This window comes from Pipistrellus hanaki, assembly GCF_964339955.1.
Source record: "Pipistrellus hanaki genome assembly, chromosome: 18".
In the NCBI taxonomy this organism is placed as follows: domain Eukaryota; kingdom Metazoa; phylum Chordata; class Mammalia; order Chiroptera; family Vespertilionidae; genus Pipistrellus; species Pipistrellus hanaki.
Genome location: NC_140520.1, coordinates 18541445 through 18568478, shown reverse-complemented (window position 1 = coordinate 18568478; position 27034 = coordinate 18541445). Strand labels below are relative to the sequence as shown.

Here is a 27034-nt window from a genome sequence, read left to right as displayed (position 1 = left end):
TAGGTTGCATGGCATCTCAGCTCCATGGGGCCTGACCCTATACTTCACAAAGAATCAACTAACTTTCATGTGAATTTTGCAACCCATGGTTTACATCTCTGTTACACTTCAAACAGAGTAACATTAGTTGGTGTTACTACCTTTAAAAAAATTATCTTTATTGTTGAAAATATTACAGACTTCCCTCTTTTTCCCCTCCTTGATCCCTTGCATTTTGACCCCGCACAGGCATACGCATGCACACATGCCCATGACACAGAATAATATCTACCACTTAGATGTGCTGTAGTTAGTCCCTGCCCGTTTAGCCATGTGAGGAATTTCTAGAAGTCAGGAAGGAAATGTCATTAATAAAGGATCTGTGACACCTGGCACCTAAAGGCGCTTATAGAGGTCTGCTGGGGTCTGGCCAATCGGGACTGAGTGAGAGGGGCAGGACATGCCCTGGAGACCTCCTCCTCTAGCCACTTTCTTCCGGATTTTGGATATGCAGTAAGCCTGAAAGGCACACTGTTTTATTTTCTTAAAGGTCACAAGGGACACTGGTGGAAAGACTATGACATTTAAAGCAACTTTGGCTTATTTCCCAGGTGTCTTGAGATTAAAAGCAATGGGGATGTTATTGTTCTAGAGCCATTTGAAAGGGTTTGAGCTACTTTAGACAGACTCTTAATCCAAGGCATTTTCACCTTCATTTACCAACAGAGGAACAGAACTAAAACTTGATTTTTCTAAGGTTGCAGGTGAAAGGAATCTATTGAATACTCTGAGCTTCTCAAATCTTGGCCCTGGACTATGCACTTCTGGGCATGAGATACTTGGAGACTTAGAGGTTTGAGGATTTAAGGCAATTGCTCATAGCAGATTTCTCTGTGTCTCCCTAAAGTGAATAACATGTCTTCTCATGGCTGGAGGTGTTGGGCTTAGCCTTAGAGACTGTGGCTTATACCAGATCTCAAGGGTTAGAGGTGAACATCATTGCATATATGCAGCCCATTTGCAACATACAAGTATGTTATAGCATACCTACTGGGAAATTATTTTCTGAAGTGTCTTTGTGGGAAGGAGCTGGAATCTTATCATACCCTGAATGGATTTCTTGAATGCAATGAGAGATCACTAATAACTGTTCTAAGCATCTGAAAACCTTGGCACCTCCAAACTGGATCAGATTGCCCCTAAACATTTGGGACTGTTATCCAGTGGGTTAAACCAGTTCAGATATAATACCAAACCAGTGGGCTCCACTATCAGCTCTTTGATTCTTTTTTGGTCTCAGCCATATTTAGTCCAGTAATTGGGCATAGAGAGCACATTCCAGATTTTCTCATGACCTCCTCAACTGTAAGTTATAGTCTGTGGGAATATGTAATAACTATAATTTCCACAGGGACTTGATACAGTTCTAGCAAAACCTAAAGGCAAAGAAACTTGATATTTCTTTGACCTATGAGTCCTTGTTAGATGTCAGCATTGCTCAATAAATGGTAACTTATTATTTTGAAATAATGTTAGGCTTACAGAAACTGCAAAATCAATGTAGAAAATGTCCCTGTGCCCTTCACCCAACTTCTCCTAATGAGCCTATTGCTCATATGTAATGAATGATCAAAACTAAGAAATTAGCATTGGTATATGGCTACATTTTAGAAACATAGTATTTAAACATATATTAGGAAATACGTGGTTTAGAAAATAATAGGCATATCAAACTTGCAATTTCACTATTTTTTTTCCATTAAGATTCAAGTTAAGCAACAAGTTGATATAAAATAAATTTTAATTTTAAAATAAAGTGACACATTTTAGGTGATATGTGGACATGGCAAAATTAAATTATGAAGGTATTACTTGAATGAATGACATTTAGGGGTCTTAAGTAAATGTATGATTTGGAAACATTAAGCATTTACCTCCTTTTCCTTACTATCTGGGTAGATGCTCCTTGGATGCTGACTTCTCTGGGCATTTTCCTGCATCTGAGTGCCACTCTGAGTGATTTGCACCCTCTCATCTAGTAGGGGACAGTGGCCAAGCCTGCATAATATCCCTGTTCTCCAACATAGCAAAGTTGACCTCCCTATAATCCTCCCATTACAATGTAGATAGATGATTATGATGGTGGTGATGGAATTTAATGTTCTTCTTAAGACTGGACATTGACAAAAACTTGGAAATGCCTGTACTAGAGGGAGATTTTTGAGGAAAATGTAAAGTATCCAGTTAATGGGCTTTCCCCAATAAAAATGCAAAAACTGCTTTCATCTTCAGGTCATCATGTAAATCACACTGCCATCTGGCAGGTTTACATTCTCCCAGGTTCTATGCAGAGGTGATTATTCAGAACTCTGGAGCAGCATAGCTATTTGAAGAGCTCGGATAGCCATGAGGGGCCTGCAGAAGGCCAGGAGGACTTGTGTTTAATTTGGAAGGGAATTTGCTGACCACATCTGTCTTGTGAAGTTCAGCCTTTTCTCCTCTCTCAGGAGTCAAAATCATTTTAAATAATTTGTGACTTTTGAAACTCAGCCTTTGTGTTTCCTCCCTCCGTTCTGCTGGCTCAAAAAATCTTGATTTTTCCACGCATGTTCTAATTGCCAGTGAGTGAAAGGGTGGTGAGATATCGGGCTTAAATTATGGTATTCCCTAATTTCATTGTTTTTATAGAAGTCAGGAAATTGCTAGATTAAAGAATCATCTCCATGCTGAAACCGGTTTGGCTCAGTGGATAGAGCGTCAGCCTGCGGACTGGAAGGTCCCAGGTTCGATTCCGGTCAAGGGCATGTACCTTGGTTGCGGGCACATCCCCAGTAGGGGGTGTGCAAGAGGCAGCTGATTGATGATTCTCTCTCATCGATGTTTCTAACTCTCTATCCCTCTCTCCTCTCTGTAAAAAAATCAATAAAATGTATAAAAAAAGATTTAAAAAAAAGGAATAATATTAATTAAAAAAAAAAAAGAGAGAATCACCTCCATATAGAGCTTAAGTGCTTTTTGTTACTTGGTATAATTTTTGAAAAAACTTTTTCACCAAAGTCTTTCTTAAGAAAAGTAGATTTAATTCCACTGATTATCAGATACTCTTGCTTTTCCCTATTTCTTACATAAAATATTGTACATGAAGAGTGACAGTGATGTGTAAAGGACTATTTAATTGGTAGTTACCACTTAACAGTCTTCTGTGTTTTTCTTTTATATTTTTACTAGAGGCCCTATGCACAAAATTCGTGCAAGCGTAGGCCCTTCCAGTCCGAGAAGGTCGTCCAGAGAGGCTTCCAAATGGTCATTCTGCTGTTTGATCAATTTGCATATTACACTTTCATTATTATAGATATTTTATATTTGCCTGGCTTCCAGATCATTCCACATTGACTGGTATTCCACAGTAACACCAAGTCCTGGGGTGATCCAGAATAATAGGAGAGGGAGTCTGATTTATAAATGTGAGGCACATGAATTGAAGTTAACATAGTCTTCTGGATCTGCCTTGACTATAATTTTCTCATTATTTTAAAAATCATTTTCCTGGGTTTACTTATCATATAATTACCACTGTCAGTACAGTAGGTCCTTGCGTTATGCCAGTGATCCATTTCTACAGCACGATGTAGCACGATTTTCCCTGTAAGTTGGAACCCACCTACATAAGCACCTACACACTCACATGGAGCACGTACGTACACAGCAGTAATGAAGTGAAACAGTAAAAAAAAAAAATTAGAAAATAACAATTCCTAACCTTTACTTGTGGTAAATAAATAATAAGAAACATAAAGCACATATGTACATACATTGAAATGATGGAATTTTTTTTTTTTATAAATAAATGGGAGATGGCGAAGTAACCACAAAATGATGTACGTGGAGTCTGACATAAGCCAAGGACTGCCTGTACAAGCATAATTTAAAAAAAAAAATACAACAGCAATTTGACCACTGAGCCACATGCTGATCACCTTGCCGAGAATTTGTAAATTTGCTGGTAATGTGTAATTATTATTATTACTAGAGGCCCAGTGCATGACATTTATTCAATGGAGGGGGAGTCCCTTAGATCAGCCTGCGCCCTTTAGCAGTTTGGGAGCCCTCAGAGGATGTCTGGCAGTCTGACATCTTTAATGCTGCTCCTGTGGGAGCGCACTGACCACCAGGGGGCAGCTCCTACATTGAGTGCTTCCCCCCATGGTGATCAGGGTGCATCATAGAGACTGCTCATTCTGCTCTTGGGTTGATTTGCATGTTAACCTTTTATTACCGTATTTTCCGGTGTATAAGACAACCCCCTAATTTTACAGTTAAAACATAGGTTTAGGCCTATATTCGCTATATAAGACTACCCCCCACTTCCAAGGCAACACCAGTTCTTTTTTTAATTAAATTTTTAATGAATGACATTTTTCAAACATACCATAATATACCGTACATTGATACGATAAATGGAAGGTCTCTTCACAAATGGCAATGCCATGAACTTGAGCGAGAAACAAGAAATCCAAAAGAGAACATTAACAATGATGGCATCATCTGGAAAGAAAATTACAGGAAGAACTTGCAGAAAACGCTTGTTTGTGACTGACTGGGATGATAAGAGGTTTTTCTAGGCAGAGGAGCATTGTGAGCTTAAAATCCTTCAAAATCCTCCTCATGTTCTTCTTCTGACATTGTAAGTTCATCAATGACCTCTTGTGGTACATTTGTAAGACAGTCATCATATGGATCGAGTTGGAAAATTCGTTTAGCGGCATATTGAGACGTTTTTCGGGATATACTCGGCGTATAAGACGAACCCCGGATTATTATTATTTTTTTTTCCGTTGACTTTTTTTCGGTTCAAAGTCGTCTTATACGCCAGAAAATACGATATAGGTATATAGGATTGTGTAGGATTTTTATTGCCTCAAACAACTACACAGTAAATATGACCAATGGGAACTGTCATAAGAGCCTGTCTGCATAACCTTTAGAGCTAGAGTAATGGTATAAGAGGTATAGCAGTCCCCCAAGGTCTAACAGTCCCTTGTGGCTGTTGTTTTACTGGTGAACACTCATACTGTCCCTGGGTACATGAGGAGCATGTAGTAAATTGGCTCATTTATTCATGCTGACTTGGCAGTGGGGCCCCCTGGAAGAGAAACAAGGAAGATGAGAGGAGGTTTTTTGAGCTGTTGTCATACCTTCTTGCTGCTCCCTGCAGACACAGTCACTGCATTTCTGTCCATTTTGGGTCTTCTGCTTGGAAGGTTAAGATAATAATTACTACCAGGTAATCCTAAACACAAGGTTTCCCCCTTCTAATAGACTTCTTGACATTCAAGGATCTAGATTATTTCACAGCTGTCCTCATCACTGCAACCCAAGTGTCCTTGATTTAAGCTTAAGCTTCTGTTCTGGTCAGGTGCATTGGTCTTCATTTGGTTCATAGTATGTCTTTCCTTCTAGAATGTTCTCCCTTTATTACCTGAAAAACCAGTCATTCTGCAAAGATCAGCATGAGTCCCTCTGTTTGATAAAGGCCTCCCATAATTATACTATATCACTTAGATATTTCTCAACTCCTAAGTCCCATAGTTCTTGTCATCTAACTCGCATTATTTTATATTACTTAATTCTTTGCTCTGCATTTATTTTTCCTCTCAGCTAGATGGAATACTCATGCATAGGAGGTACTATTTTTCTGTGTCTTTCCTTAGAGCCCTTGTCTTTGTTAGCACCCAGAACAATGCTCTGCTCATGGCAGATGCTTAATAAACAGTTACAGAATACATGCAGGAGCCCTCATCTGCTGAGGTCTACTAAATCCTGAGCTCTGTTGATAACTCACCCTGAAAGCGTTTTCAATGGATTGTTCTTTTCTTTCTAGCTTTTCTGTGTGGTGAAGTGGAAAGAGCATAAACTTTGGTGTCAGAGAATCCACCACTAATTCATTCAGTGACCATGGCTGAGTTTTATTCAAAGGCCCTAACCATCAGCTGGTTGCCTCATCTGCATAGCAGAGATAATACTTTCTCCTAAGATTGCAGGAATTCACTGTTGTGGGGAAGCTGGCACAGTCGTTGGCATAAAAAAGATGCATCTTTTTGCTCACCACTTGGACTCCACTCAGACTGCACCTTCTCCTCTGCTTAAAGCAGGTAGCTCCCAAGTGCCCCTTGTGTTCAGTTATATCCTGATTAGTGAAAGCTTTCTAAGGAAGCTAAGCTTGCAAACAAACTCTTCAAAACCTCCTCTAAATCTTGTGAAGTGCAGCTGTCTGAGTGCATTAGCATGATAAAACCACTCCAGGACACTGCTGTTTGTCCCAGTCCAGTTGAAGAGGGAGCCATGTTGGCTCAGCAAAATGACCAAGTGTTCTAAATATATCTGAGCTCACAGCCTCTTCTTTCCATGCTTTTCCTCTCTCTCCTTTTTTAGCAGCCAGAGACTCCTCTGTAACTTCATTTGGGCAACATAACCAAAACTTGGAAAGACCTGATATAATTAATGCTGTTTGATGGATTGGTTGGAGGTGAATGTGAATTTAGCCCATATGTTACCTCAACTGATACAATTCTATCTCAAGCTCTTCTGTGTCTGGTGGTCTAAGAAACTTTGTCCCATGAAACTTCGTCTCTAGCATCAGCAAGCAGGGAGATTTTCTGGAGCAGGGAAGTTTTTCCCATTCCAGTCTGCCAGCTCTAAGGTTGACCTTGAACATAAACCAAATTTAGGATTTTTAAGGTGACAGGATATGTTGGTGCAAGTGGTGCATCTCTCTTCTTCCTTGATGGCTCAGCTCCTTCCTCTTCTGAGGAAAGTTGACATGGGCTGGGTTCTGACACTTGTTTAGGTGGCTGGTGATGACTGGATAGAGAAGTGACTACTGTTTCATAGGCCCTTTCCATCCCTGGAAGGTACTTCCTTCTTTCCTGAGTGAAGTACCTTAACCTCATTCTAAACCAGTAGTTCCCAACCTTTTTTGGCTGTGCCCCATCTAAGCACTTCTATAATAAAATCCTGATGCCCCCCCCCCATGACATATAATTCCTATTTTTTAAAAAGTGAAGGATGTATAAATGTAATTCTTATTATTCATGTGGAGGAAGTCTAAAAGGCCATTAGTCTAAACAAGCTTTCAAAGAACATGGCATCCATGAAAGAGAAAAATAAAAGAACGAAAGGACAATTGAAGTACTGAGGAGGAAATAACTAAGAAATTGTTAAAAAAATAATAATAATGTTAAGTGATATGAAAAAAATAGCAAATAAAGTTTCAAAACATATAATAGAGAACTAAAATGCATATATATGTAACAATACATATTTATATACTGTATATGAGGTCTCTAGAACCATAAAAAATGCAAAAAACTAATTTTTAATAATTCAGTCTTGAATTGCCCCCCTTAAAAATCAAATTGTCCACCTGTGGGGTGTGTGCCCCACATTGGGAATCATTGTCCTAAACTGTCCTTATTTTCTATTCTAAGATCCATAGATTCATGTTACCCTGGATGCTGTTTTTTAAAAATATATTTTATTATTTTTTTACAGAGAGGAAGGGAGTGGGATAGAGAGTTAGAAACATCAATCAGCTGCCTCCTGCACACTCCCTACATGTGCCCGCAACCAAGGTGCATGCCCTTGACTGAAGTTGAACCTGGGACCCTTGACTCCACAGGCTGACTCTCTATCCACTGAGCCAAACCAGTTAGGACTGGATGCTGTTTTAGTTAGCATTTCATTAATAGACTTTCCACACTCTAAAAATCCTCATGAATCATAACGGCCAGAATGGCAGAGTGGAGAGAGTACTAGGCTATGATGCAGGAGGAGATCCTGGTTGAATTTTACTACACAGCCGTCACTGGTCCTCAGTATTCTGTAGGCCCACCTCTGGGTTCTAGGTAACTAAAGACAGGTAATATGGAGCCTGAGCCTTCACAGACCTTGAAGGTCTGTGTTCCAGCTCTGTCTCTGTATAATGTGACTGGGGTCATGTGGAGAATGATGGCATTGGACTAAGCAATTCTAATTCCTATTCCAGCTATAAATTTTATGAGTCTGCTAGAGGCCTGGTGCATGAAATTCATACACTCAGGAGTGGGGGAAACAGGGTACCTCAGCCTGGCCTGCATCCTCTCACAGTCTGGGAACCCTCACGGGATGTCAGATTGAAGACTTAGGCTCACACTACCTCCCACCACCTCCACTGCACTCACCAGCCTGGAGCCTGGCTTCTGGCTGAGTGGTGCTCCCCCTGTGGGAGCGCACTGACCACCAGGGGGCAGCTCCTTCATTGAGCGTCTGCCCCCTGATGGTTAGTACGCATCATACCGACTGGTTGTTCTGTTGTTTGGGTGTTTTGCTTATTATTAGCCTGTTATTACACTATAGGATGCCCAGTAGAGTTGTCTCTGAGAATTAATACTTCAAAGTGACATTTTCATACCAGAACAGCCCTTCTTATCTAACATCATTGAACTCTTGTCTTTGTCTCTTATGTTATTTCCATCTCAGTTAATGATGATTATGGCTGGAAACAGCCTTTGATAAGCACCTCTGCTCTTCAATAAGAGATGTTTGCCAGAATTAGAGGTTGTCTCTGTTACCCTTGGTTTCTCCTCTCTGAGTCATGTATCTCCCTCGATTTTTCCTCGTCTTCACCAGCCCCTCAACTTTCATGTGCCGTTAAAAATTCTCACAAAATTATTTTCAATTCTTTAACTGCAGAAACTAGATATTTTCATTTTCTTGTGAATAGCGTACAGCATAGGGCTACACAGTGAGAAAGAGAGGAATGACTCTATATTGTTTGACTAATCCCTAGGTAGGTAAACACTGTCACTGTGTACATTTAGTCATGTTACAATCCCCCAGTGCATCCAGGAAGGGAGGTCTGTCTAAAAGCATGGTTTGATACTTCTTATAATACTGATAAATGTCTAAACACTATTCTATTGGGACACTTAACCAAATGCAATAAGGCTAAAGACCCTCAGGTAATCCAGTTAAGGTATGTTCAAAACAGGACATTCCACATGAGAATAGCCATGAGGACTACAGCAATGACTTCTCAGGCATGGGAGGCCTGCTGCATGTGATATTTACTTTGATGACGAATTTCAGCACAGTGTCAGGCCTCTTAATGGGCAACAGTGATTCTTCTTCAATAGGAGAGGTTATTTAGTCTGGCATTTCTTTTTGCTTTATTTTATAATTCTCAAATTAGAACTGACGAATCTTTATACATCTGTAATAAAATGTTCTCGCACAATGCTTGTAAAAGTAATGTGCATGCAAATCACCTGGGAACATATTAAAATGCAGAATATTTTTAAGTCCTTCTGGGGTGGTTACCCAACATGTCACATTTCTAACAATTTATAGATGGTGTTCTCTCTCTCTCTCTCTCTCTCTCTCTCTCTCTCTCTCTCTCAGAGAGAGAGAGAGAGAGAGAGAGAGAGAGAGAGAGAGAGAGATCCAGGCCATTAACACCCTTGGAGTAACAAGATTTTAGAATGTTAAAACTGGAAAGTATATTCAGGGTTATTTAGCCCAAGCATGTATGTCACAAGTAATGCAAGTGAGACCTGGAGATTCTAGAGTTATCATGGACAGAGAGTGGTGTCCAGATGTCCATGTTCAGGGCAGTCCTCTCCCTTCCCCATTCCAACCTTTGTTGCACAGTCTTTAGGAAATCACATATTGTTGCTGAGCCTTGGATTTCTCTTTTGAGAAACATGTGGCCTGTGGTCCCTGTGCATTCTGTCTTAGTCAGGTGTCATTTCCTTCAAGCCTCTTTGGATTTGGATGCTGACGATCACCACCACTCATATTTATGTTGCCTTCTGCCTCTAGGGGATAAATCTGGGGAATGCAGGGAGTGGGCTGAATAGGCCAATGAAGGCTGGGGACTGGTGATGGGATATTGGCAGGATAAGGAGGGATCTTCATTTGGTGAGCACACCTCTTTGAGATGGGCTCTGACCTTGCTCACAAATGAATCCTGTCACCCATCATGCTGACTCAGGGCCACTACTGATGTGATGAGAGGCACAGAGCTTAATGTGAACTGGTGTTCCTAGCTACTGCGGCACAGGCAACAAAACGAAAGCAGCATCCTGTGGCAGATAGCACACCTATCTGCCCCTCTGCATGTGGCAAAGGTTCTCAGAATCATAGGGATACCACTTCTATTAATACTGCATTGGAGGGCGATGGGGCCCAGTGAAGGAAGGATGAGGAGACCTACACCATTGTGCACTTGACCCTCTTCATCATTCATCTGATGTAATGTCTTCTCTGGCATCTTGTTGCTTTTTAGGTCATTCTTACAAGTAACCACTATGATTAGCTTTAGACATTCCTCTGGGAATTCCTAAGGCATTTCTCACAACTCATTCAAAAATAATGATTATACTTGTTTTCATAGAATGGTTCTTATTGCTCACGTTTTACCCCCCTCCTGTATACATTCTTACCACTTCCTCTTTGAATACTGTAGTAGCATCCTGTGAAGCCATTTTTAAAACTTGAGGAGAAAAACATCAATATTTTAAGCAATAAAAATCCATTGTTTTTTTTTTTACAGATTTTTTCTTTGAGGATTTTTGCAAGCATCAGACAATAAATCTCCTTCGTATTCCTTTAAAGTATGAAGGAGGATTGTTCTCTCCCATTTTGAATAACAGTGAGACTGAAACACAGCCATTGAACATTGGCCTGAAGTCACTCTTGTGGTCGGTAGGAGTGGTATCACATCAAGAACAAAACCAGGTTGTCTGGTTGAAAGTCAGACCTTGTATAATTCCCAACTCCAGTGAGGTTGCTCCCTGTAGTATATTAGGCAGGACTCCAGGGGTGGGAGCCCAGTGTCTTTCTAACAAGATCAGGACTGTAAGAGCTGATTAGACCTGCACGATGGAGCAGTAGTGGATAATGAGTGGCAAGGAGGTCAGCTAGGTGCTCCCGCTTTTCTGGACCGCGTTTCAGAAGCAAGAAGGCACTTAGTGAAATGAAAATGTAACCCAGTTAGTGTTGATGAAATGACATTCTTAAGTTTGCTATCCATTAGTAATCTGTGCATTCCAGTGCTCCTTGGAAGCACCGAGGCCAGCTACATACATGGAATGATGAATTTAGTAGGTGTTAGAGCAATAGATTGGAATTTGTGGGTCCAGAGATTGGTGCCCTCAATTCTGCTGTTATCTGTAATCAATAAATGATTTCAACCCACAATCTCTGGAGACTGCTATGGACACAGCACAGTCCTAGGCACATATGGTTTTGTCCCTCTAACATCGGATACACAGTAGGTACTCACAATAAGTTCTTGACTAAATCAATGTGTGAATGAATTAATGTATAAATTAAGGCCAATGATACCTGTTCCTTACGTTTATACAGATTTCAAAAGTTTGTTGTCCATAGCAAGTTAGTCCCATTCTTGTGTCTCATTTTCTCCACCTTAAAAAAACTTAGACCTTTTCAGGGTTAACCTGTGAAATCATACTTTCTCACTCTTTAGATTAAAGTAGAAATGTTTTGCTACAAATTATTGTTAATGTTTATGCCCTCACTTTAGCTGGACTGTAGGTAGAGTAATGAGTTTCATCCTGTTCTGGTGACAGTCAGTATGCCAGTATATTAATCATGGGCTATAGTCCTCATTCCTTCCCCATCATTATGCTTTGACCATCTCTATCCTTGCTTTACCCATCACCTATTGGAGAAAAGTGAAGCAATGATGAGGTATTTGGGATTATAGGACATTTATGCTTACAAGGCACATGGATTTTGTGCCATGTATTTTGGTAGGTAGAAGGTAGTTTCAAAAAAAAAAAAAAAATCAAAACCAACCCCTAACATTTAGAGATAACAATGTTATGGAAAGAGAAGAGCTTGGATTTTGTACCAAGACACCCTGTTTGAGCTCCATCTATGAGTCATTGCTAACCAGTTATTTAACTTCTGAGTCTAGGTTCTATTTTCACCCTAGGGAAGTTTAGAAACAGTGAATTGACTAGCACATATTGTTGATTATAGCTCCTCTTATTCTAGTGATTGCTTAGGTCATTACTTAGTGGTATCATTGCAGATACCTCAGTTGGAAATTAAGGTGATATGTGTGCTAAAAACAAGATCCAACAGGATGGGTCCATATGTGTATGACTCTAGGATATTAGGGCCACTCTAAAAGCTATCTTTAAAAGTATATTGTGTGATCAATTGTGCTTTAGGAACTAACGTGAAAGGATTGTTTTTTTGTTGTTGTTGTTGTTGTTGTTGTTGTTTTGAGGCTCTGACCCAAGTTAGGTAATTAAGAGGGAGAACACCGATATTGGGGCATCTCCCTTATCTTTACACCCACTTCTCACTCTGGGTATGACTATTCATTAATACCGGTAATCCTCCTTGTGATCTGCAAAGCAAAGTATGTGAATCCAGGTCTTCCATGAACAGCTCTGTTGGTGTCATAGCAGTTCATACCTGTTAAGCACAAGTAGTTTGCTCATTGAATGCTAGAACATATACCAAGAGATTTTACATAGAATTATATTAGCTTTGTTTTTCCACTGGGCCTTTGATGTCTGGAATTCAAGCTGTCCCCACTACTGTTTCGGATGTTCTGTTAAAAGTATGACCTTGGGAGTAAGGGAGGTAGAAGAAGGGAAAAGAGATAAATAGTGATGGAAGGATAGTTGACTCGGTGATAAACACACAATATAACATACAAATGATGTGTTGTAGAATTGCATTCCTGAAACCTGTATAATTTTATTAACCAATGTCAACCCAATCAATTTAAAATAAAGTATGATCTTAATGAAGAACTGAACTCCTGCTTCTGTGCCTGAACTATCCTGATGAGTGGACTTACCGTGTTTCCCCGAAAATAAGACCTAGCACATGGAAAGATAAGACATCCCCTGAAAATAAGACCTAGCTCAACTTTGGGAGAAAAAAATTAATATAAGACACTGTCTTATTTTCGGGGAAACAGGGTAGATGCTGGGGTCAGCAGGGTCATGTGGGTGTTCAGCCCCAAAGTCACAAGGCCAGCCCAGCAAAGCCACAGCATAGGGGAGGGAGAGTGTCACCTTCCTTTGTGGTGACTTCATTTGCTCTCTGTCTCTAGTTGGTAAATATTTAAGTGCAAATGGAAGCTAGCGATTGGTAGCCTGGAAGGCAGAACTGTTGTAGCCAAGATAAGAATCCCCTTTCCAATGAAAGGGAAAGGGGTTAGTCACTTTGTACTTATCTTTCTATGTTCACATCTTAAGAAATGCAATACTTTTTCCGGTGTCCTTCAATTGCAAAGGTAATATCTGTTTCCTGTCTGTGTCAGAAAAAAACATGAAAGCATAGAGAGAAGAAAAATCACTGTTAACCTCACCAACCAGAGGGAACCCTGTTGACAGGAAGGTGTGGTTCCTTCTTTTTAAGTATAGTTTTTACAAACTTAAAATACTATTACATGTCTAATTTAAAATCTTGGATTTTTACTTAAAATGTTAGTATAAACAAATGCCCCTATTATCCAAAGCTAAGAAACATTGATTTTATAAAGTCTGAGAAGGCAGTGGATGGGTATAGATGGTTTACCATTACATTCTCAGTGCCAGCCAATATTTGTCAAATAAAATAAACAGTGATATTCTTAACATATGGATATTCAATATTTTACTGAACAATATTGACATTTCCAATTTTTTGTTTTCCTAATGCTGTGGCACTCATCCTTGGTATAGCAAACTTCTCTTGTATTTCTGATTCTTTTCTTTGGATACATTCCATGACTTATAATTATACACTTGGTCAAAAGGATTTTTAAAATTCTTGGAACATGTTACCAAATTGCTCTCCCAAAAGGATGTGTTAACTTGTACAAAAAGTCTGTGAGAGGCACATTTGTCTGGACCATGGGCAGAAAGACTTTCACAGACCAAGGACCACTGGACAGCTCTGTCCATATGGGAGGACGGACCAGAGCAACTTCCAGTGAACTGAGGGAAGGTATTTGAAAGTAGGATCTGAAGAGGAAAATGTGTCATATACTTTAATTTCAAAAAGCCAATAAGTAGAAACAGGGACTCAGAACAGATAAAAATATGTTTTAGGAAAACTAAAGTATAAGCGATCTCCTGCTCCAGGAACTAAGGACCAACCCCCGCCAGCCTCGGCAAGGGACTCTATGCTAGGAGCTAATAGTAACCTTGTCTGCCTTTCCTGCTCAGTGTCAAACACTTTAACGTGAGCCAGGCTCATGCCGAACTCTCTCAGTGGCACTAATCCCTGATTTAATTATTGTTGACAGTGTTTGAAGGGCCTTAACGAGCTATGCTCCCTAATGAACTGCATCTTGGGGTTTTAGAGCATTACCTGAAAGGTGTGGCCCTCACCCAGGCTAACTGGTGGTTGCAGAAAACCACCTTCCAGCTCAGGGACCTTAATGCAAGTGACAGGACAGCATTGGTGACCTGCATTGTGATACTTCTAAGTGGGAGGTGACACATGAGTTTTTCCTTGCTGTAAATCATCAGATAGGAAGAACTATAGGGACCATTTTAAGAGAACTAGTTACCTTCCCTGCTATGCAGTCATCTTTCTGGGGGCAAGGACCATTTTGCTTTTTGGATCTTTATTAAAGTTTCCTCCTTGCCATACCACAGGGCTGAGGTAGGAGGGTGCAGCGTTAACTATTTGGACCAGTGGCTGGTCCAAACTTTGCTTGGTTGTGTCGCTAGTTCCTAACTTTGTACTCAGGGTGACATAGACCTGGCAAAATTTCCTCCCTGGTCTTCTCTGTTAACTGAGGCACAATTGCTGCTTTGAAAGAGAAAGATCAACAAGAAGACACAATAGAAAAAGAAAAAGTCAAATAAATTTGAGAAAGTATATGAGTTTACAAAATAAGACTTAGCCAGGAATGTTTGTTTATTCACAAATCCTATGATCTTGGAACAAGTTAACCTCCCTCAGTTTCCTCATCTCTGAGGAAGAGAACATTATCCACATTGTAGGATTTTGTGAACATGAAAGGCAGATGCACAAAGAAGAGACTGGAGCTTGGCTTTGAGATCCTCCTTAGGGCTTTGTTATTATTTTCCTGATCTCTTCTTTCTTCAGCTCTTTCCTTAGAAAGAGCATACTATTTAAAGACATTCCAACTCCCAGTCATAGGAAGATCGGGGTCTGACAGCTTCTACTGTAACTGATCATGTCTAGCAACCTGCTTTCTTCTTTGAAAAAAAAAAATTGATGAGAGACTTCAATTTGTTGTTACACTTATACATTCATTGGTTTATTCTTGTGTGTGCCCTGACTGGGAATGGAACCTACAACCTTGGCATATCTGGATGATGCTCTAACCAACAGAGCTACGCAGCCAGGTACAACCTGCTTTTATAGTTTAAAATATTACATATAGCCGAAACCAGTTTGGCTCAGTGGATAGAGCGTCGGCCTGTGCACTGAAAGGTCCCAGGTTCGATTCCGGTCAAGGGCATGTACCTTGGTTGCGGGCACATCCCCAGTAGGGGATGTGCAAGAGGCAGCTGATTGATGATTCTCTCTCATCGATGTTTCTAACTCTCTATCCTTCTCTCTTCCTCTCTGTGAAAAATCAATAAAATATATTTTTAAAAAATAAATAAAATATTACATATATTAGTACATATATCTCCTTTTTCCCCTAGCCATTGACCTTCCCCCAGCTTCTCCCTACCCCCTTTCACATGCCCTCATCCCAAATCTCCAGTGTCTTGAATTCATTGGTGTGCTTATATGCCTGCAATACAAGTCCTTTGGTTGATCTATTTCCCTTCCTCCTCAACACTCACCAGTCTTCCCATTGTAATTTGACAGTCTATTTGTTGCTTTACTGCCTCTGTATCTTTTTATTCATCAGGTTATAATGTTCTTTATTTTCCATAAATGAGTGAGATCATGTGGTATTTTTCTTTCATTGCTTGGCTTATTTCGCTTAACATAATGCTCTCCAGGTCCATCCATGCTGCTGCAAATGGTAAGAATTCCTTTTTTTTTATAGCAGCGTAGTATTCCATTGTATAGGTGTACCATAGTTTTCTAATCCACTCATCTGCTTATGAGTCTTTGTTTCCAAATCTTAGCTGTGGCAGACCTTCATCTGCTGGTCTGTTTGGGCACACTGACCTAGTCTTAAAGCCCAAGTAATTCTGATGGTTACACCATCTTTTCTTGGCATTTGTTTCACCTTTGACAATTAGAGGCTGATTCATTCTGTTTGTAGATTCACAACTCTTTTTTGACTGTTTATCATATTTCTATTTTGTGATGATAAGAAATCCCAGCCCCCTCCTATCATATTCAGAGCAGTGATAAATGATTGCTGTGTCCTAAGGCCATTGGCTGATGCAAACTTTGCTCCCTTCGGTTGCTAGTTCTATCTGCCGTGTTTCCCCGAAAATAAGACATCCTCCAAAAATAAGACCTACTTACAGGTTTCCTTCTGAGTGAAATATAAGGCATCCCCCTGAAAATAAGGCCCCCCTCGGCTAAACATGAGAGATTTGGTCCACTGATTCTGAAGGAAATGGAGTCACAAGAAATTCACCAGGAAATTCAGGAATTGGATTGTTATGATGATGTTCCAGAAGATGATGACATGATTGTCATTGAATAAATGAGTAAGTTCTTGATACTGTAGGATTCACAGTTTGTCTGGTTTGTGTTGACAACTACCGCACTACTGTACCGTATACAAGTAATAAATTTCTTTATTTTCATTTAACAATAAATGTGTACCGTATTCTTCTTCATGGAAAAATAAGATATCCCCTGAAAATAAGACCTAGCGCATCTTTGGGAGCAAAAATTAATATAAGACACTGCCTTATTTTTGGGGAAACAGGGTATCTGCTTCTCTGGTTTTTCTTTGATCCATTCTATGACATTAAAGAACTTTCTATTCCTCAAGTGCCCCTATAGGGGGTTAGTTGTTTAGATTCTTGTCTAATGCCCAAAGAGTATAAACACACTGTTAAAATCTCAGAAAAAGAGAAGAGTCATTTTATCACAGATGTTTCTTCCAGACTTTAATATCAGCATTGCTAATTGGATTTCACATTTGGTGCCTCCACGCACCAGATACACACGACTTTGGAAATAGCTGTGGTACTGTGAGTTCCCTGAACTAAGGGAAAGAATATTTGAAAAACTGGGCTTTTAAAAAAAATAACCTGTTTGATTTTTGAAAGCAGTATGTGGAGAAATTGAGGATAAAAATTTAACTCTAATAAAGTTTGACTTTTAGAATTTTGATTCAGTTAAGCAAATCTTAATTGTAGTTGGCAGCCTTTGAATTCATCATAGAAAATTCCCGGGCATAGAATCCCTTTGTATAAATTATAGGTGAGTCTAGTCTACAGATGTAGGAAACACTCTCTAGAAAGGCTTATGAAAAGAGGAAAATTGATACCCTTTTGTGTCCTTTTTTTTTAATACAGTACTTCAAAATTATGACTCCTCTTCAGAAATGTACTATGTGCTCAAATTCATTTAATGATAAGAAATTATGTGAATAACCTCCAATTCCTATATAATGTTTTAATTACAAAAGGATAAAGACCCCCAAACCATTTTGCTATTCAGTTGAAATTTATATTTGCGTTATTATTTTTACTATTTTTCTCAGACCTTGCCAATTGCTCCACCTGGGAATTGCAAGTTAGTATTTGTAAAGAAATTGCATCTCTCTGGAATTAAGGTCATTTTCTCTTGGTGCATAAGTTGACATGAAAAATTACATCTACAGCAAGCATTTATGTTTTGAATCATAGACATACAGGATGTGGTTGACCTGACAAACTGTTTAAATAAATCATCAAAATGGGATGCCATCCATCCAACAGTTTGGAAAGGACTTGAGTGAAATTGTTAAACTGGGGCCAAAGGTGTCAGATAGCACCTGTATGAGCCACCTGATTCAGTAGGTTGTCTGGTCACTGTCAGAGACACCCAGCAGTACTCAGAAGGGCCCTCTAGGCCCTCAGATCACCCCTCCATTGCAATAAAGAGATGAAGCATTTAGAAAGAGAGGATTGTTGAATAGATACAAAGTCACAGTGTAGTACAGAGTCGTGTTTGGGCTCTTGGGCTTCAGACCAGACACAGTGGCTCAGAGAACTGAAGCTGTTTGATTACTGAGAAGGTGCTGGGTGTTGGTAAAATGGCAGAAAAATATTAAGACATGGGTCAGGAACTGGCTTAGATGTCAAGGAAGATGATAAATGGGTGCTTCTCGGAATAAAAAGCATTAATCGTGGGGTCTTCTAGAAACCACTACTTCAAAATGTTTAATTTAACACTTTAATACTTTTATAGAAGAGAGAGACCATAATGAAATTTCTTTAGTGTGCAATCGACATTAAAGTCTCTCGCATATGGGAATGTCAAACCAATGGAAATAAATTTCAGAAGTATTGGAGATTAGATGAGGGAGTTGAAAGGCAACTTATATAAAAGATTAAAGCTTTATTCTTTGCCACCAAGATGAGTAGAACCTGACTAGGACCTGTACAAGGTGTCTGATGGTTACAGTGATTGTCCACCCATATTTGTATCTTTGATGCTTATTGCTTGTGCTATTTATTTGTCATGGAATGTAAGTTAGCTTTAAAATATTACTTATTTTTTCCGCATATATTTTGAGTCTCCGATCACATTACGTATTTCCTTCTGGTATCACTAGAACCTGCTACACAGAACCCAGTCTCTAGATCCTTAATAGACTGTTGGTGAGGCTCTTGATGAATACTTAGCCTAGACTCCCTAGAAAACAGGACCTAGGGACTAAGTTCTGTTGCTTTATTTGCAAAGAGGGACCAAACTAGTCAGGAGAAAGAGAATAGTAAGAAAAGATATGCCACAATGTGGCATTATCATGACAGATACTGCTTCAGGACACTAGCAATAAGACACAGCAGCTCACCTGGCACATACATTTGGCTCTGCCACATGGGGGATCTTTGGACCGGGCTGTACCACACCTTGGAGCCATTAATGGGTGGCAGTGAGACAAGAGTGTGTATCTGTCTGGCTTTTTTCCTTGTGTTGTTTCCCATTGGGCAGTGTCTGAACCAGAGGAGTTCCTTGTATTTCTGGGTTATAGTACCTGGCCCCTTTAGTGGCCATTTAGCAAGCCAGATCTCGAACACTAACATGTAGTGCTGTGTTAAACCAGAAATTTCAGGAGATGCCAAGACTCAGAGGGTGTAGCTAGTTAGTCTGGTAGTATGACCCCGGCTAAGGGGGAAGGTCTGTTACTGCCAAGAACTAACTGGTTAGCTAAGCCAACTCATCAGTCACAAAGACAGCAAAGGTGGAGCAAGCAGGGCTTTGGAGGCAGGTAAGGGCAAGGGAATCAGAATAAGCCCATAAGATGTATCTGAGAGTATGATAATAATGATGATGATGAAGAAGAAGAAGAAAAAGAAACACTGCCTGCTAGAAATGGAACCAGGAAAACATGGGAAAAGGCCAAGAAGAATCAACAAGCAAAAGAGGAAACTTTTAATATAAAATTAACTTCAATACTCTATTTAGAGAGGTGAAAGTCAAGAGAAGTTCTAATTTATGAATACAGATTTGTTCACAACATCTTGGAATATTAGAAATAAGGGGCATCCTTTGAAGCTTGAAGGAGAAGCTTAATTTGGGAGAAATGAAAGGAGGTATATTAATATAGTTGGTAGTAAACACATAGAATGCATCACCCTCAGAGGTAATATTGTCAGAAAGAACAAATTGGTTGAAGAATAATTTAGGTAAGCTTATATTTTATGGAGCCATAATCTGCTACTTGGAGGAAATTAAGGGTGTTTAGGGTACTAGCCCTAACCTTTTGAGATTGAGCTCACAAAAGAAGTAATGTCCTTTCTTTAATATACTTGGTGTCATTGTCAGTGACTGAATCCTTGTCTGAATGGATCATTGGTCTGAGCCTGAATGGAGTATTTTTCATACCTATTTTTTATCATTAATATCCTTGGTAATTTCAGGGACTTTTTCCCTTGCGGAAAGTGTGGGGAGATGTGGATGATGCATCAGAATTGTTTTCTCCAACTCTAGGAGGGGTGATGTTCACCTTAAAGATTACTCTGCCTTTGTCAATGCTCCATCTGTTAGCATTTAATTCTCTTTTGCACCCAGCAGGGAATTAAATGGACACTCAATCCATTTGATTTTTGAAGTCATTTGGAATTCAGATATCTTAAATACATTAGTTTCATTATACTAATTTGGAACTAATTTTTTCCCTTAATTAATCTCTGTACTTGAAATTTTTTTCTCTCTGTTTATCCAAATCCTGGCACCAGAAGGTTTAGGCTAATTCCCATTTCACCATAAAAGTGCCTCTGACCACTTCATTCCTCTCTCTCTTTCACTGATTTAATATTGATTGTCTTTATCATAAATACTCAACTTCATGCTGTCTGGAATTGGCTGCTAATCACTTTGTTTGTACATAGATCATGTCACTCTGACTAGATTTTAAACCCTGTTAAGATGGGAAATGAAGTCTTACTGTACTCTAGGTTTCCCCATCTTACAGCACCAGTCCAGGCACTTGGATGATGCTGAGTGACAGGTTATCAGGTCAGAGGGGCATATGTGCTGCTATGCAAACAGACTGGGGCAGTGGGCAGTTCTCTGTAGCCCCATGTGAAAATGCTTCCTCGTTGGATAATGAAAGCCATCTTCAATTTTTGGTGAGAGGAGTAAAAGTTCCTCCCACTCCTTCCTGTTCTCAAAACATGCTAGTGAATCTTAAAGAACTTTCATTGATAATAAAGAGAATGTAATCTACCTGATTTTGAAATCACTGTCCTATTGTTTCTCTGGGTGGTGGTTTCTCTTGTAGCTGTTAGTAAAGTGCTTCAGGCAATACACATCATTGAGTTCCTCCCAAGCTCAGATCTGAGATGATACATAGAGGTTAGTGAAAGCAGCAGCAAGCTCATACTGGCACTCTCACCATATCTGTGATGGATCTCAAGCGTCGTCTTCTTCTGTCTTCTCTCTCCTGGAAAGAATTTGGACGGAGGGAATTCATTTGCAATAGGAGTCAGAGAAAAGACTTGGAGTGAGAATGACTTTAAATGATTCAGCCTGGAACACCCTATTCAACTTCTTTCAGCCTCTGTTCATTGTCTCTCAGGTGAGGGGATGATGAAGTGAAATGAAAACATGGATGATGCATGGGCAGTGAGGGAAGTCAGAGCTTCCTTGCCTGGCTGAGCCTCTTGGCCAGGATTCTGGTTGCCTGTTTTGAGCTACTGTGTTCACCAGGCCTGGAAAGATGCTAGTTCTCTGTGCTGCTTAGAAAGAGGGCTGCAGTGTACATACTTGGAAGGAAGAGTCAAGCTCTTGATTGGAAGCAGCTCCCAAAGCTCTATGATAATCAGGTACATGGTTCAGATGCTTCCTCCCAAATACCTCCATTTTGGAGAGAACAAAATTAAGTGTCCTTAAATCAAACCTTTCATGGCCCAGCCCCTCCTAAGTAAGATGGAAATATACTTATAAATCTAAGGCTGAATTCTTTTCCTTCTTCCCTCACTGAGGGACAACTAGATGTGGTTTTCTGCCTGGGGTTAGCTCACAAGTCTATCCTAAGGCTTCCCCAAGGCTTGGCTGTGCCAAATGCCACATGGCTGACCAAAAAGTAATCAGTTCACATGCTAGTGGGTAAGATGCAGCTTGACATGCATAGTTCCTGATTGTTGAGAAAGTATGCTCTCCAGAGCCCTGAACTCCTAACAAAGAAGTAGCCTGTGGGTTACTAGGAGCCTACTAGGTTGGGGTGGGAGTTAAGAAGGTGGGGAAGGAACATGAGGGTCTACCTTTTGTGATCTGCGATTGCCACCATTGGGGCACTGGTTTAGGGTTGTATATTCTGTAGCACCTGGTGCCTACCACATCTGAGAAAAGAGAAAAGACCCCTCCGTGGGTCTCTGATGAGACACAGCTGCCATTATATATTTATAGGACTCGGGAAACCACAATTGGCGTGGGCACTTACTGGCCATTAATTGTCATAGTGGCAATAATGATTATCATTCACTGAAGTTTTACTCTTCATTTTACGTGATTGAAACTTTTTGTGCCAATTGGTGTTGACCGTCCATATTTCCTATTGACTGTTGGGATGAAGCCATCCCCTCTCTGCTGGGCTCCTCTTAGGATCATTGATAACATGCATTCTACTCAGCATGCATTGCTTTTCTTTACTCCTTTGAGGAAACCTTCCAAAAGAATGCATTGCTTCACTCCTGACTGGTGACTGACTCTTTAGTCGAGTCCAGCTGCATGTGGCTGGTGTGTGGTTTTCAAATAAATGAGGCAAAGCCAGCTGCAGGGGGCATTGCCTGGAGTGTTGAAAGGTGCCCTTGACCTTAAAACTGGGGGCTGGTGCTCCAAGTCATGCTCCAGCCATGAAAGTCCCCAGAGGGAAGAAGAGAATGAGGGTCCAGCAGAGGCTATGCAGTTTGGTGTGTTGATTCTAGCTCACTGTCTTGGGAATCCTCTCAGCCTTTTCCATAATTTATTGTAAGCAGCTTAGAAGATCTTTTGGATCCTGGACATTTCTGCCTCCAAGTGCTTTGAAATAATGAGGCTAATTCCTGTCCCCTCCTTTGCAGGAGTACAGTGAGTCTGATGAGTTAGGTAATGTCTGGACAGAATGCTGGCCACTGTGAAGTGAGGAGTGTAGGATTGAGTGGGGACATAAGTAGTCAAGTCACCAGGATGGGGAGTGTAGCCCATGTCAGAAAGAGTCTGAGCTGAATGTAGGATGGGAAATGCCTAGGGGTGAAATATGGAAAAGAAATGGGAGGTTCCCCATTTTACTCTTTAACAGTCCTCTCTGTAGCACCTTTGACCATGCAAGTTGTCTTGCAAGCAGCAATCAAGTACTTTTGTGTTGTAGTTGCTCAGCTCCAGAAGCAGCAACTCTAAACTACAGCAAAGCAAACCACACCTTGTTTAAGGAAGTTTTAAATCACAAATCATCCAATTGCTCTGGGATGAAAATGTTCCACACTTGCAAGCCACTTGCACTATCAGACCTCAGCACAATAATCTAATGCACAAAAACCATGAGATGATAAGACTACATGCTGGCATTAGGTTTCCTGAGCTAAATTCAGCAGAGAGAGAGGCTCTTGTTAAGGAGAACCTGGGCACAGGCTTAACCCTGTGTGGGAGGTGTCTTCACCCACTGCAGCTGGCATGCATCCAGATGATGCCCTCTTTCTAATGACTGGACTTCTTCCATTGAATTCCTGCAGCTGAGAGGAAAGCTACAGCAAACACCAACCTAGAGAAACCAGAGACAGCATGTGCAAGTGAGATAGGAACTGGAAATTCATTATAGCAGAAAGTGCTGCCTTTTTGTAGTGGAGGGCCCTTCTTGTGTCAGGGACTCATGAATATCGCATCAAAAGAATAAGCTTATTTAAGAAAAGGAAAAAGAACTCCCAGGAGTAGAGAGAATTAAACTCTGGGAACTAACCTTAGGAAGGTCTTTTCAATTGGATTGTGGAAGTTAGTTTCTGTCAGGGTTTTGGACTTGGATTTTTAACTTGTGTGAATCCGATCAAGAAACCCCTTTGGGGTACTTGAGTGGAGGAGGATGCCCTTTGTGGAATAAAGGCGGCAGATGACTTCATAAATGCCAGTGTGGCCCAGGACACCTATCTGGCTTCTCAATGCCTGGTTTCTTTTCTGCTTTTATATAAAACTAGAGGCCCGGTGCATGAATTTTGTACATGGGAGGTGCCCCAGCCTACACCCTCTCCAATCTGGGACCCCTTGAGGGCAGTCGGTCATCCCTCTCACAATCTAGGACTACTGGCTTCCAACCGTTCGCCTGCCTGCCTGATTGCCCCTAACCGCTTCTGCCTGCCAACCTGATTGATGCCTAAGTGCTCCCCTGCTGGCCCAGTTGCTCCTAACTGCCCTCTCCTGCAGACCTGGTTGCCCCTAACTTCCCTCCCTTACCAGCCTGGTCTCCCTTAACTGCCCTCTCCTGCAGGCCTGATTACCCCCAACTGCCCTCTCTTGCAGGACTAGTCCCTCCCTACTTTCCTCCCCTGCTGGCCTGATCACCCACAACTGCCCTCCCCTGCCTGCCATCTTGTGGAGGCCATCTTTGACCACATGGGGGCGGGCATCTTGTGTGTTGGAGTGATGGTCAATTTGCTTATTATGTCTTTATTATATAGGATTGCCTAATGTTTAAATCTCACCAGGGTAGTTGAGAATATTCTAAGGGGCACATCATTGTTGCAGCTCAGCCTTTTAATACTTAAATTAGGGATCAAGCCAGCAAACAAATACTCTTCTAGGGCTTCCCAGTACAAGATCAGAAGCAGGAGCTCCATGTGGGCCATTTTCCACCTGTGGGGCCATGTGGCTGCTGCTTTTTTGTGGATAGTGGAACAAATAAGGATCACAAAAGGTTATTGCTTATGGGAGCCATATAGAACAGGAAGGAGAAGTTATTTCCTGGATTATTGACCAAGATTTTGACCTGACTCTGGTGAACCATGCAACAAACCACTCTGCTTCCTTAGGGGGTAAACAGGTTCTTTCAACAGTTCCTCATCCCATCCCCACCAGTCTGCCCTGTGTTTTTAGGACTGAGGGACACTTCCTGGTTGATTCATTGTCATCAATAAGAGGCAGGTTGTTTATGGACATACTTGAGGCAGTTCCCTGTGATACTGAGAATGAGGAGCAATAATAACAAAAGGCAGATGACAGGTAAAGGCAGCAAAAGAGGCATCAAAATAGCCCAGAACCAAAGCCAAATTGTTTCATGTGGGCCGGTCATCCCAGGAGTGCATGGAATTCTAGGAGAACTGGGTCCCAGAACTCAGCTGGTTTCAGCTTTTGAGTTGCTCTAATTAGTGAAAGGTTTGGGAGAAAAGGGGAGAGAACGAGAATGAAAATACCCTTTGCATTTCTGTATTTTCTTTTAAGTTGAGAATGACTCTTTAGCCAGAGCCTCCATCCAGAACCTTGTATCCATGGCAACCCACTTGCAGCCTGCAAAGCTAACAGCCTACTCTGGAAGTAGTGTTGCTGAACCAGAAAATGGAACAGGGGAGGTTTTGTTTCCTGAGTTATTAGCATTAAATATATACACAAAGAAGTATGTAAGAGTCTGTGTATTTATTAGCAGATGCTGTTGTTGTCTTTTTTCCTTGACCTTAAAAATGAATTCTGTGCACTTATGCAGCACATACTATGCACTGGGTAAGTTCTGGGGATGCAGAAGTGAATAGGATGTTGTCTTTAACACCCACCAGTGAAGCTGCCATCTCTGGTGGCGTTACCACACCGTGAGATCTCTCAGCATTTGTGCACTGGTGTTTCACTGGCACAGAGGCGGGTAGTTAACCTTGTTAGCAGTTGGGAAGGCTTCCCAGTGAAGATAACATTCAGGATCATAAAGGAATGAGTAGAAGTTTTTCAGGTGGAGGATGTGTGGAAAAGGGAATTCCTGGGTGAAAATATCTATCAAGTGGAAAATAAGTCACATAATGATTTTGTTCCTTATTTATTTATTTATTTATTTATTTATTTATTTTTCAGATGGAGAGAGAAAGAAACTTCAATGATGAGAGATAATGATTGGCTGCCTCCTGCATGCCCACCAATGGGGATCGAGCCCACAACCTAGACAAGTGCCCTGACCTCCTGGTTCATAGGTCAACCACTAAGCTCAACCACGCAGGTCGGGCTGATTTTATTTGTTTAATTGTTCCTGAAACCCTCGATTCTGCCCACCAGCTGCTGAAGAATGTTATGGCTATAGCATTACCACTTTGGGCTGATTTAACATCTGTGCACCAGCAACATTTCCCAAGCCTTCATGGGGCTTCCACCTACATATTTGCTTTAAGGGACAAGTGCATTTCTAACATTATGTACAAATGTAAAATTGGCAAGCCAATGCCATGGGCAGCTTAGAGAGTGACCAGAGCTGATTTAGAAGACAGCTTATAATTAAGTACTTGATTTTTTTTGTTTTCTTAAAGGTTTATAATATTTTCTCCCTAAGACATCCCCAACATTAGTTTGACTTCTCCATGCAATGACTTTTTAAAAAAGAAGCATACCTGTTCTGAACTATCATAGTGGTTTTTACTTTAGCAGGTTTCTTTATGCTCTTAGAGATATACTAATTTGCACAGTGACACCAAGAATATAAAGATAAATTACTTCTTTTCGAGCACTGGAGAGCAAGGCCACCTCAGTAATGTTCTGCAGAGTCCCCTCACCCCCCAATCAGTGCCAGTCATTTTGCGGACACCCCATGCAGTGATAATTGAATCAGTGATAATTGAATAATGGCAAGCATCAACCTTAAGGAAGAAAACAGAACCACCCCAACTGATTACACTTTTCTACAAAGGCTACTTTTATTACCAGGACTCACTAAATAATCAGATTGTCATTATCACACACACTATTGCTACTAATATACATTTAGTCTTTCCATTCATGCAATAGCAGTGTGGTGCAGATGTAAATATGGAAAAAGAACAAGATTTTCAAGACTCTTGTAATTTACTGTGTTTGTGGAAGGGAGGGTTGAGATATATAAATAAATATGATAAAAACAGAATGAAGCAATAGCTATACATATGTATATATGTATGTATATATAAATATATCTCACTATACCTCACACATAACACATTTTATAAGTGCAAAATGATTGATAGGATAAATAAACATACTATAAACACGCATAGAAAAAATTATTCATTTTGTTGGGGGTCCAGGGCTTTCATGACAGAAAGGCTTTATAGAGGAAGCAACATTTATGTAGAATTCCAAAGAGTGAGTGCTATTTTGTAGGTATAGAGGAGAAGGGCCATAGGGGCAGGGGACACAGTATAGGCAGAGGCTGGAGGTGGGATGTTGTGGGGTTTGCCTGGGGATGTGAATGGTCCAATGAGAAAGGATACAGTGTGAGGCAACTGGAAGTCAGACACTT

At 40.6% G+C, this 27034-nt stretch overlaps 1 protein-coding gene across 4 annotated transcripts in view; it reads left to right on the top strand.

The window, feature by feature from the left end:
* The window catches only part of ASTN1 (astrotactin 1), a gene marked incomplete at its 3' end in the record, with an annotated part of 255598 nt that overhangs the window by 13655 nt on the left and 214909 nt on the right, over positions 1-27034 (top strand). The gene's annotated exons all lie outside the window — the stretch shown is intronic.